This window comes from Lissotriton helveticus, chromosome 6 (genome assembly GCF_964261635.1).
Source record: "Lissotriton helveticus chromosome 6, aLisHel1.1, whole genome shotgun sequence".
Classification (NCBI taxonomy): domain Eukaryota; kingdom Metazoa; phylum Chordata; class Amphibia; order Caudata; family Salamandridae; genus Lissotriton; species Lissotriton helveticus.
The window spans coordinates 901,429,128-901,441,330 of NC_136067.1; the positions used below are offsets into that span (position 1 = coordinate 901,429,128).

Genomic DNA, 12,203 nt, shown 5'->3' on the forward strand with positions numbered 1-12,203 from the left:
AACCCGACTTGCTGTCCAAGTTGGATTTAATGTCACTATTAGAGTATCAACAAAAGAAAAGACAAAGCAGTGTGGGCAATGAGATGGCTGCACTAGTATATGTGACTCTGTTAGTTAAACAGCAAGTGTAAGAGCTCGACTGTTCATGAACCCACTGCTAAGGAATCATGTGATAAACAAGTTAAGAAACTGATTAGAACAGAAGTGCTTGTATTTCAAGTATATCAATCTCAACTTAGGGATATTATAAATAGCCATATCTATGGTGCCTTATCCTTTTGATACAAATTCAGTAGAAGTAACGTAGACAAATCACATCACAACAGAGTCACGCATTTGTGTAGTGAATTCTTCCATTATTTTTCTTTAAAGCCTTCAATCAGTCAGCCCAGCCAATCAGTTTTGTCCGTAAGTACTTAATCAGGGTTTGTGGTTGGTACACGTAAACAAGTGAATCCACTCACTCCTGGTAATATCTGTATGCAATCCTGAAAATGTACTCTGTATGTTCCCCTAGTTCACTACTGTTCTTTTAGAATTGTATTCAATATATACGTTGGGCATCACCATTTATAACAGAGTGTCCCTCCAATCAAAAAAGTCAAATACTTGACATCCTCACTGTAGGATGTGTGTAAGGGAATGCTGGACAGTCTCCAACACAATACACAAAATCTAGTGTATTGCAGTGACCCAGTTTGTCCAGTGCTCTTACACGGTCACCGGACACCATGCAGCTATCTGCCCTCCTGGGGAGTTGTGGGAAGAGTCCTAGGCTTACAAACAATAGCAGAATGCCACAGGGTGAGCTATCACCTCCCCTTCACAGGAAGCCACTCAGGGTGTCAGCCCAAAAGGCGAGCTTCGAAGGTAATGCCACTATTCGGGGATAATGGGGATCACACTCCTGAGGGGCTGACCTTTGTTCAGGTAGATGGGCTCGTGAAGGGGACAGAGAGTAACCCACAGGTAGCCACACCTCTAAGGTGGGCTATTAAGCTCCTATATTCATGGAAGGGTCCTGACATTTTAAGAGTGGGCAGAATAGTGCACTCTGGGATTACCAGATGCCATACATAGCCCGAAAATCATTACCAAGAGGGAGGGCACCTGGTAGCCCATTTGCTAGTGACTGCATCATCTCCCAAGGTACATTCTGGAAATAAATATCTCACCCCTGGCACCCTGAATCTCAGATCAAATCAGAATGGGACAAAGGATCAAAGACAGACTGCCCTGCTGACCCCTGGACTTGGCAAAGACAGGCTGCACCATCTGCCGGACTGCACCTGCCCCACCTTGGGCTAGCAAAGAGAGGACTGTGACTATGGCTCCTTTTTTAGGTAAAAGTTATGCCCCAGACCAAAGATGTGACTCCAAGGGTCATGCGGCTAGCCCCATTGAATCAGCATCAGGGACAAAGAAGCTGAAGTAGCCCTATTTGGCAAGTCAGTATCCAGTCCGGAAGAATCTCCACTGACTGCCGCTGGGTGCCCCAAGATACCAGTCCTCTATGGCCAAAAGTTGCTCCCAAGTCAGCTGGACCTGGGAGTGTTACCTGAGTCAGATTGGTCACCGAAGAGGGGAACCATCATCCACCAAAGGATATCAATGGGACAGCTGTATAAGCAGATCGCTAGCCCAGCCACAGCTGGCCTTCTACTGTCTCAAAGAGGACTTCGAGTGACACCAAACACTGTGGTTAAAGTCGCCTCACCTGACCTGTGGACCAAGGAACAACCACAAGGGCACCCCCGTTGACTGTAGAGCACCCAGAGCATCCTTGAGCATCTTCCATCTCCTGCATCTGTAGCATCAGGACCAGTCCATTGAAGTCTATGGCGGTCATGCTGTAAAGTTTGTAACTGGACTGGAAAACACTATGGTATTTGGACAGGTACCAAATATTCATCATTGCCCCCCTCCATACCTTCTCCCTCTGTGAGTAGCCAAACTCAATTCTTACAAACTTTTCAAAAGTTTAGAAACTTAATGGTTACCAGCTCTTGTTTACTGTTGAATTAGAAATTATGTTTTCTTTAAAAATCTGTACCTCCAAAACCCTCCGGTGTATTTTGCTCATCTTTGACTCTTAAATATCCATAAAAATATCATCTATATTGCATAAATTAACAATGGATTTCTTTATGTTGGGTGGATTTCATATTTTGTTGTTTGGTACTGTTACTGTTTACAGTAGTTCCATTGCTTAAGCCTTGCTGCTCATAGCCATGGTTACCCAGGGTTGAGCTTAAGGTTTTACAATTGAGCCTGACTGGAACCAAAAGTGTATTACCTAGTAAGGCTGCACAGTCATACCATATAATACGCCCAGATTCTCACCCCATTGTCTCAGCTGTACGTAGGATAGCTGATGTCCTTGAAGGTATGCATCAATACACTGCCCTCCTTGCCCCCCAACTATGTCTCATCATCAACAACCATGGAAGATCAGGCTATAGGTGAGAGACAAGCAACTACCCTCAGTAGTATAATAGTAGGAAATAAGAAGCACTTGCCAGAACTAAGAAAAGGATACATATCAGTGATACTCAAGAAAAGGATATGGGCCTGATTTTAGATCTTGACGGACGGGTTACTCCATCACAATGGTGATGTATATCCCATTAGCCAAAATATAAATCACATAGGATATAATGGGATTTACATTTCTGCGGACAGATAATCATCACCGCTGTGATGGAGTAACCCATCCTCCAAGATCTAAATTAGTCCCTATGTCTTGAATATTTTCTGTGAATCGCAGCAGCTTCTCACATCTTACCAAGGGTCTATACAATAATCGTAGACCTAATGAATTACAAAGGGGGATCAGTGGACCTGGATGCAGCTTTCTCGTTACGGCAGGTTTAACACAAAATTCAAGATGTAGACATCTCAATAGCATTTGCAGGTAATGGAAATAGGTAATGTTTTGCAAAGCTTGAGAGAATAAACAAAGTGGCCTACTGGAAAATATTAATGTAGGAAAGGCATAACTATATTGTCCCACAAATGTGAAGAACAATAGGAATAGGCAAAAACAACATGTGATGGACAGAATGCAGAACATTGTCATACATTCACCCCAGTACAGAGATCTGGGCCTAAATCCATCGTTTTTTTGCACTCCACACCACCCCAGGTCAGACATGGCCATATGCAAATCAGCCTTGACCCTATGCCTCATGGGACCAGTCCAGCCCGAACTGCCAAGCCATGTCTTTCCTGGACCGGAATCAAGCATCCAAGGACCGGTTTCTGGCTATCAGCCGTCATCAGCCTGGATAGCTTGACTCCAGTGGTGTGGAGAGCATGGGACTCACGTCTGAGCATACCCATCCCACTCGGGGCGACAAAGGCAAAAACAACAGGTGATGGACAGAATGCAGAACATTGTCATACATTCACCCCGTACAGAGATCTCGGCCTAAATCCATCATTTTTTTGCACTCCACACCACCCCAGGTCAGACATGGCCATATGCAAATCAGCCTTGACCCTGTGCCTCATGGGAACAGTCCAGCCCGAACTGCCAAGCCATGTCTTTCCTGGACCAGAATCAAGCATAGGAATAGACACCAAAGCTACTCACCCACTACTGTAGAGGGAAACAATTATGAGGTCCAGGGTGACCAGACACTGCCTTGTTTCATGCGAGCAGTAGACATCCACTCAGACAGAAAGATACAAGAAGGATCAACCAGAAGCAAACTTTAGCAGGCAATGAGAGTCATAACTAATCATTCTACCAAGATCCCACTAGTTAAAAACAGCATGAGACACAAAATGAGTACACAAACTAATCACCACCAAAGCACTAAAAAAAGAATGTTGCCATTGAGACCTGCCTCGATGATACACATACCGAAGCTTCAGCCACTATGAGTTGTTCTTCCAAAATCACTATCAGGAATGTATTGCAGAGAAAAAGACCACCTCATATTCATCCATCACCTGACTACTCCATGCGGTAAGGAAATCCCTAATTACATAAGCCAGTAAATTAATGAACTGTGGTTCCAGGCCTAACAATGTGACTCATATTACAATTGATATTTAACTTTCTCGACTCTTATTACTGTATAGATAGTAATGTGTCGCACCTTGTGGATGAACATTAATGCATAGGGTCACAAGCAGTAAATCTGTCACTGTTTTTGTACTTACAAGTATAGACGTTTTGACCAATTTTTTGTCACACAGAAATTAACCCTGGGCGGTGACCTCCACTCCGCTCGCGGAGTTTGCGGAGTTTTCCACACTCCCTGTCACGCGGAGTTCGCGGAGTTACCAAAAACTCCACTCCGCATAGCAAAGCAGAGATTTTTTTCTTCCCTCTTGTTTGTAAACGTCAAGTTGGTGACTGTGAGCGAGGAAAATCCACCTCCCGGCTAGATTTTTCCTCGTTTGCCATTGTCAACATCAAGTTGGCAAACATGTGCATCAAAAATCAACCTCCCGGCGAGATTTCTCAAGGCAGGCAGTCAATTTTCTCATTGCAAGTGGTTGCATATAGTCTCGACCCCTCGCGTTGAGAAACTGTCCGTTCGCGTTGAAAAAGCTGCCGCTTGAGTAAGAATCTACTCGAGCAGCAGAAAGGAAGCAGCACTGTTTTGTGCATGGTGCCCTTCGCGATGATTGCACAGTGTGGACAAGCTGCTGACACTGAAATTCACACTGAAACAGTGTTAGATCTGGGGGTCTCTAGTTGGCAATGGTTATCACCTTTGTCCAAATAGGGACCCTTACTTCTAAGTCAGGATAAGGGGATTACTCTCTTTAATAACCCCTGCTCACCCCCTTTGGTAGCTTGGCACGAGCAGACAGGCTTATCTCTGAGGCCTTGTGTTAAGCATTTGTGAATATACACAGTAATACAGTGATAACACTACAGATGGACACAACACAGGTTTTATAAAAATAAGTATTCTTTATATAGACTTAAACACAAGACCACAAACGACAAAAATCCACAATACTATACTAAAGGTTACTTAAAAGATGATAAAAGTCTCTTAATTCAAGTTGATGGTAAATGCTACAAAGTTCTCAACAAAGTTCTTGGATGCGGCCCGCAAAGTGAACAAAAGGCTTGCAAAAGGGGAGATGCGTCGGTTCCGTGACCCGGGGGAACGGTTGCGTCCTTCCTCAATGCTTGCGCAGAGTAGGGGACTCGTCGTGAGCCTTACCGGTGCGAAGGTGATGCGTAGATTCTCGACCTGTTGCGGTGCGCAAGATGGCGCCTTGATGCGATGCGATGCGATTATCCAGTTGCGATGCGAGAAGATGGCACCCTTGATGCGGCGATGCGATGACGATGCGATGATGCCCTGGCAGCCTTGTGATGACTCTGTACTTTGGAGCCGCGACAGGCCCTGCGATGCGCTTCTCCGGCGATGCAATGACAGCTCTCTCGATGCGTCGCGCTTCTCTGGCGATGCGACAGCAGACAGCTTCGATGAACACTCGCTTCCAGGGAGATGCGACAAACTCTCGCTTCTCCGGCGTTGCGATGATTTTAGCTGCGGCGGCGACACGCTTCTTCTCGATGCGTCGCGCTTCCAGCTCCCAGCGGCACGCAAGTGACTGGAGTCAGAATTCCCAGCAAGGAAATTCAGGAGGGAGCTGCAGATTAAGTCTTTTGGCCCTGAGACTTCAGCAGGAGGCAAGCACAGTTCAAGCCCTTGGAGAATATTCTGTAGATGAAAGTCCTTACAAAGTTCCTTCTCCTTTCCCTTGGCAATGAAGCAACCACTGCAGGCCAACCCAGCAAACAGCACACTGGCAGAGCGGCAGTCCAAACTCCTGCAGCTTCCTTGGTTCTTCTCCTTGGCAGAAAGGTTTCTTGTTCCAGAAGTGATCTAAAGTCTGTGGGACTGGGTCCCAATATTTTTACCAAAATATCCTTTGTTCTCTGAAGGCAGAGAGGCCTCTGCCTAGTTTAAACCAGTTCCTGATCACTGTGTTTACATGACTCTTCTCTTCCTTTCACTGTGCAGGGCAGAGACATCAGACGCCCCACAGGAGGTGGAGCCAGCACAGGGGAGGTAAGATGCAGCTCTGGAGTACTCTGTTGACAAGATTCCCCTTCTCCTTTCACTGTGCAGGGCAGAGACATCAGACAAGCCACAGGGGGTGGAGCCAGTATTTTGGAGGGAAGGCCCAGCCCTATTCAGGTCCCAGGTGCACTCTCCCCTTCCCATCTGGATGTAAATCTCCTTAATGACCACTGGGCTGTCCCAGACTGTCTCCTGGAATTTCCCCAGCCCTGTCACACACAAACCCAGACAAGGAATACACAAGTCAGCAGAGGTGGTCTCAAATGGTTAGGCAAGCAAATACCTACTTTCTAAAAGTGGTATTTGCAAACAAAGAATATTAAAATAAACTTTACTAAAAGATGTATTTTATTATTCTGAGTTCAGGCATACTAAACTCGAATTTCTACCATGCTCCCTGAGTCAGTTAGGATTGTAGGGATGTAACAATCTTCACTGCCATTCTAATCAATGAGAACAGGTAGCCTTCAATAGTGAAAAACAAAAATCGCTGTAATTCACTACTAGAACATGCTACACACATCAGAGCATGTCCTACCTTAGACTTACAATGCACCCTGCCCTTGGGCCTACCACAGGGGTGTCTAATATGAAGTAAAGAGAAGGTTTAGGGACTGGCAAGTGGGTGCACTTGGCCAAGTCGACATGGTAGTCACAGACTACAAATAACAATACGTTAGTGGAGGGCCTGAGGGATATTTTTAGACCAGCCTAGGTTGTACCCCTCTACAAAGCTAAATGAACAACAAGAAAACCTAGGGGTCTCAACAAGAAAATATTTTGGAAATTCCTATTTACTTAACCCGACGTCTAGCATAGTACATCAAGTTAGAGTCAAGACTAAATAGTTCTGACAGAAAACAAAGAACCTAAAGCAGGGGGCCACCAGTGATTGTAGATCAAAAACCTTTTATAGGATTCCCATCAAAGACTTGTGATGATCAATGTTATCATTTGGTCGTCCTTAGGGTCGTGTGTCTCTGGATCATTGATCGTACCCTATGGTGGATTAGGGTTCCGACCCGCAATCACTGTTGGACCATGTAGTATTGATCTGATGGAATCTGGTGCAGTGCAAAAAAATATAAAAAGTGGTGAATTAAAATTGGATAGAGAACCAACAAAAGGGATTTTTTAATAGGGAAGGTCTCTTCCTGTTAAAACCAAGAACAGCGCAATATCATAGCAGTTTAACCAAATATCTGCATGGGGGGCAAGATGTTTCAGCCTAATGGGAAAAGGGGACCCAGGCTTTCTTCAGGGCCTCTGTTCTAAACAGTAATGCTACTGCACAGACCACACACAGGCCTAGCAATGGCAGGCCTGAGACACACTTTACAAGCTGCTTCTATGGGTGGCACAACCAGTGCTGTAGGCCCACCAGCAGCATTTGCTCTACAAGCCCTGGGCACACATGGTGCAATGTACTAGGGGCTGACAGTAGATCAAATAAGCCAATCATGGAATCCAATCAGTATATCAATTTAACATGGGGAGCACTTGCACTGTGGCACTGATTAGCAGTGGCACAGGGCCCAAAACATACAACCAGCAAAAAATATGTCAAAACAGAGGAGGCAATCCATCAAAAATGGAAGGGAGACTCACGCCAATGATGTCAGGTCTAACAAACAGCATTTATCTAAAGCACTCCACCACTTGTAGAGCTCCGCATAGCATGGCAGAGTTTTTTCTGCACTTCTCGGAGTTCCGTGTAACCTTGCACACTGCGCCCAGGCTTAACAGAAATCATGTCACAAAAAGTCTTTATGTGTTAAAAATGTTGACACCCTGACAGATGTAGGCATCAGAACCTTGATAAGAGTCTGCAGCAAAACCTTCATTCAATGATTCTACGTGCCCTTCTGTGTGCAGTGTTGCAGACTTCTGTTGGGTTTTTGAAGACAACAACTAGGGTGCAACCTCCTTCTACTATGGTGGGCAATGAGCACAGATAAAACATTGTTGCATTTCACCTGTCATGTACCCATAGGGATTAATGGCTACGTGTGACACACATCTCTCTCCTAAACTAGGTAAAGGGCCAGGTTCCCAGTAGCCCTTTAGGGGCAACAAGGTTCTAGCTAGAAGTTAAAAATGTGACATGGTCTTCTTGGCATTGACTCTTGGTATGGTACAGGCTTCCTTCTCTCACAAGTGTAAGGAGTATTGTCAACTGGTTTGCAATGATCCTCAGTACGAAATATCAGATTTATGGAAAGGCTATCTGCTATTTCCTTGGACATACACAGAGTCTTCTTTGGTTATCTTACCATGCTCACGGCTATTAATCGTATACTGTTCACTTACTGATCTCTTTCTGAACTTCACCCACTTTATGTTAACATTCAAAGATCAAATTAACCTCCAAGTAGTCAATCATAGTGGGATAAAGTGCTCCCTCAACCAGACATCTAGTGGCCAAGAGTAGGCAAATACTCTCTTGTCCAGTCTTGTCTGTACCAGACACCTGACCAGACCTTCAGCAATCCTCCCAAGTCAAAACCCCCTTTATGGTACTCTCTAGTGCAGGCATCTCCAACCGGTCGATCGCGAGCTACCATTAGCTCGCCGAGACCCTGTGAGTAGCTTGCCGAGTGCTGCTCAATTTAGTAGCCCATTAGTTTTATTTGGGCTATTTAGGCTTATTTCCGTGTCTGTTGCCTGCCCTCACCCAATGCAGCTGCTCCAATTGGATTGCGCTTAGCTGGGGTGGGGCGGGCCAAAGAGGATGACGTTCCTCTCCTGCAGTCTCGTGATAACTGTTACGGCTTTACGCCAGCACGCGCCCCCTGACTTTTCCTTACTGTCACCGCACTGTCCATTGTGCGAGTGCGGAGATCAAGCAGGCATGGCGGGGGAGCATTGTGGAGCTGTTTGCAGGCCAAAAGAACTGCCGGGACCCGCGGGTAAAACCTTCCACACCAGATTGGCAGCAGGTAAGCCACAACACTCTTAGTTAGGTCCCGGTAAAAAGAAATGTAAAAGAGTGAAGTCATATCATGCATGGATGTACAGGTGCAAGGCGAGTTTTAGGCATGAACTTCAGCAGTCAAGGGAAGGCCCAGGTGTATGCCGTGGAATAGTGATGAGGGCCGGGTGCACCGAGGGATACTGAGTGGTGTGGCTGCTGGAAATGAGCTGGGCCCGGTAAGGGAGAGACAATGGGCGGGGGGGTCAGTGCTGCGAGAGGGAGGATCAGCGGAGGACATCGAGGAGGGTCAGCGGAGATGGGGACTTTGTAGCTGGTGCAAGAGTTTTGCACCCCTTCCCCCCCACACACACACCCTCCTCCCCCTTTGCGAAGGCCGGGCTCGGGCACTATCAGCTCTGCGACCACAGCAATGGCGGGACAGAGCCAGAGAGGGACGGGGGAACCAGAGCGAGACTGGAGCAAAGCAGCTCAGGATCAGGTCTAGAGATCCGTAGTCCACTCGGGATATATTCCGAGCCCAAACCCCCACTGAGTTAATGTTAAGGCGGGACAAGCACTCGTTTACACTGCCAAACCGGCAACACCACGGCATGCAAGGCATACAAGGCGATGAGAAGCGGAGACTCCTCCAGCGCCAGTCCAATAACCAGTGGATATCTGGCACAGAGCTTGGCCGTGGCGATTATGACCGATGCTACACACCTGTTGACTGATTTTGCGAGCATGATGATCAGTGTCTTTGCGCTACTATGGATGTCATCACGGCCAGCAACCAAGATCATGACCATGAGCTGGGGAGAGACAGAGGAGCCATGGAGAGACAGAGAGGGGCCGCTGGAGAGACACAGTGAGGGGCAGGACAGAGAGGGGGCAGGAGGAGACAGTGGTGCTAGGGAGAGACTGGGGCGCTGGAAAGAGAGTGAGAGAGAGAGAGAGGGGCCGCTGGACTGAAAGAGACTGCGAAGAGCAAGAGAGAGAGGGGCTGGGGAGAGACAGTTGGGGCGGAGAGAGACAGTGAGGGGCAGACAAGAGATGGGCTCGGGAGAGACAGTGGAGGCACAGAGATACCGCGAGAGGCAGGACAGAGAGGGGGCCTGGGGGAGACAGTAGGGGTAGGGGGAGACAGTAGGGGTAGGAGGAGAGAGAGGGGCTGGGGAGAGACAGTGGGGATGGAGAGAGACAGAGGGTTCGACCAGAAGATTGTCGAGATGTCACCGACAGACTGAGGGTGTAGACCGTGAGAGAGGGGGGCAAGGAAAGAGTGAGGGAGAGCCAGAGACGGTGAACAGGGCTCAGGACAGGAGCAAGGGCAGGAAAAGGGCAGTGTAGGGTTAGAGAAGGGGCAGGGAGCATGGGCAAGGTGCAGTCACAGAGAGCGTGTCCGGGAGCCAGGACAGAGTGCAGGGGTTGGGACAGGGAGCAGTGGCAGAAAGGCAGACATGTTGGGCAGAACAAGGGACGGGGAGTGCAGCGATAGAGGACAGTGGTGAGCAGGGCAGGGTGCAGGGACCTTAGCCAAGGGTATGCAGTGAGTAGGGAGTGGGACAGAGGCAGGGTGCTGTGGCCACAGAGCTGGACAGGCAAGGGGGTACCGGAAGCACGGAGTGAGAGCATGGGAGGACAGAGAGCAGAAATAGGGGACAGGGTGCAGGGGGCGATTGCATAGGCATAGAGCCGGGCAGGGAGAGGGCACCGGAAGGACGTGGTGAGAGTGGGCAGGGAATATTATGCTGATCACCACACCATTATGAACAGTTAACATCGTAATGGTGGGTTTTATCCTGCATCAGACAGGGCATGGTCATAGTCATGGCCCTACGGAAGGATCACATGAACATTCGCATAAGACCACCCCCGAGAAGGAGCAGAGCACCAGTGTGCGAGCTGCCTTCATTCATGTTGTGGGGGGCCTGGTGCAGAGCGTTGGGGTACTGGTGGCTTCTTACGTCATCTACTTCAAGCCAGAGTATAAAATTGTGGATCCCATCTGTACGTTCCTCGTCTTCTCCATCCTGGTCTGGGGTCACACTATTCTAGCCTTACTGAGGGATGTGCTGCTCGTACTGATGGAAGGGACTCAAGGGGCATAGAGTAGACTTCAGTGCTGTGAAGGAATCTCTGCTGCGCATCCCGAGACTGAAGGCGCTGCACAGCCAGCACATCTGGGCACTAACTGTGTCGCAGCCAGTGCCATTGGTGCACATTGCGATCAATGAAGATGCTGATGCCCAGGTATTGCTCAAAGAAGCCAGCACCCAGTTACAGAGCAAATTTAACTTCCACACCACGACAATCCAGATTCCACATTGAGAACTACTCGGAGGATATGAAAGACTGCTCTGAATGTCGAGACCCCTCTGACTGAATACTCCCTGTTCACCCTTAGCAAAGAGGCTCGCTTGATGGACCTGTGCAACACAGCTGTGTGTGGGAACAAGTCAAATAGAGGTGCAGGAGGCCTTTTGACAAAAAAAGGTTGTTGTTACACTGATGCTAGCTTTCTGACTCCTGCCTTCACTTCAATATAACATCCAATAGTTGTCACCAACCTCCCCTGCCATGCCCCATTTAAGCTTCTACCTCTCAAGCTGGTCCATTCTGAGCCTGTGCTGACTGAACCAGAGGTGGGCTGGACCACAATGTGCCTTTTCATTGGCCTCTGTGCGCTCTTCAGGGACACAGGCAGCTCTGGCTTCCCAGCTCTGACCTCTCCACAATGAGGCCTTGACTGTCCCATGGTGTCGTGTGGCCACTCAGGATGTTATGTATGGTTGTTTTGTGGTCTGTTTGTGTGACGATTTTATTGGTTGGTGGTCTGTGCCAATGCTTGTCTGTGGGCTTTTGGCTATTTGTGTGCCGTTTTATTGGCTGGTGGGCTGCTTTTTAATGTTTAATTTTTCTGATAGTGCCAAACATTGCCTGCTGCAAGCACAAATAGCCAAGTAGTCTTCCATACCTTGAAAAACACCGTCCTACAACATGTCTAAGTTTTACTTATTTTGCAAATGTGGCCCACTTTTTTTAGCTATTTGATTTGCCTGCCCTATATTTAATAACATAACAGGCCTAGTTGCAAAGCGCACAATTACCCGAAGGTGTCCTGGGGCAGAATAACAGATGTTTATTGTTACCCAAGTCAATGCTATTCATTATATCGACCTCAAATGGATGAAAGGATGAGTGGACCTGCTGGGATTTAAACCTGT

At 47.7% G+C, this 12,203-nt stretch overlaps 1 pseudogene; it reads left to right on the forward strand.

The window, feature by feature from the left end:
* The first annotated feature begins 8,913 nt into the window (after nt 1-8,913).
* On the forward strand, nt 8,914-11,362 carry LOC144762547 (proton-coupled zinc antiporter SLC30A2 pseudogene; annotated as a pseudogene).
* The last annotated feature ends 841 nt before the right edge of the window (nt 11,363-12,203 follow it).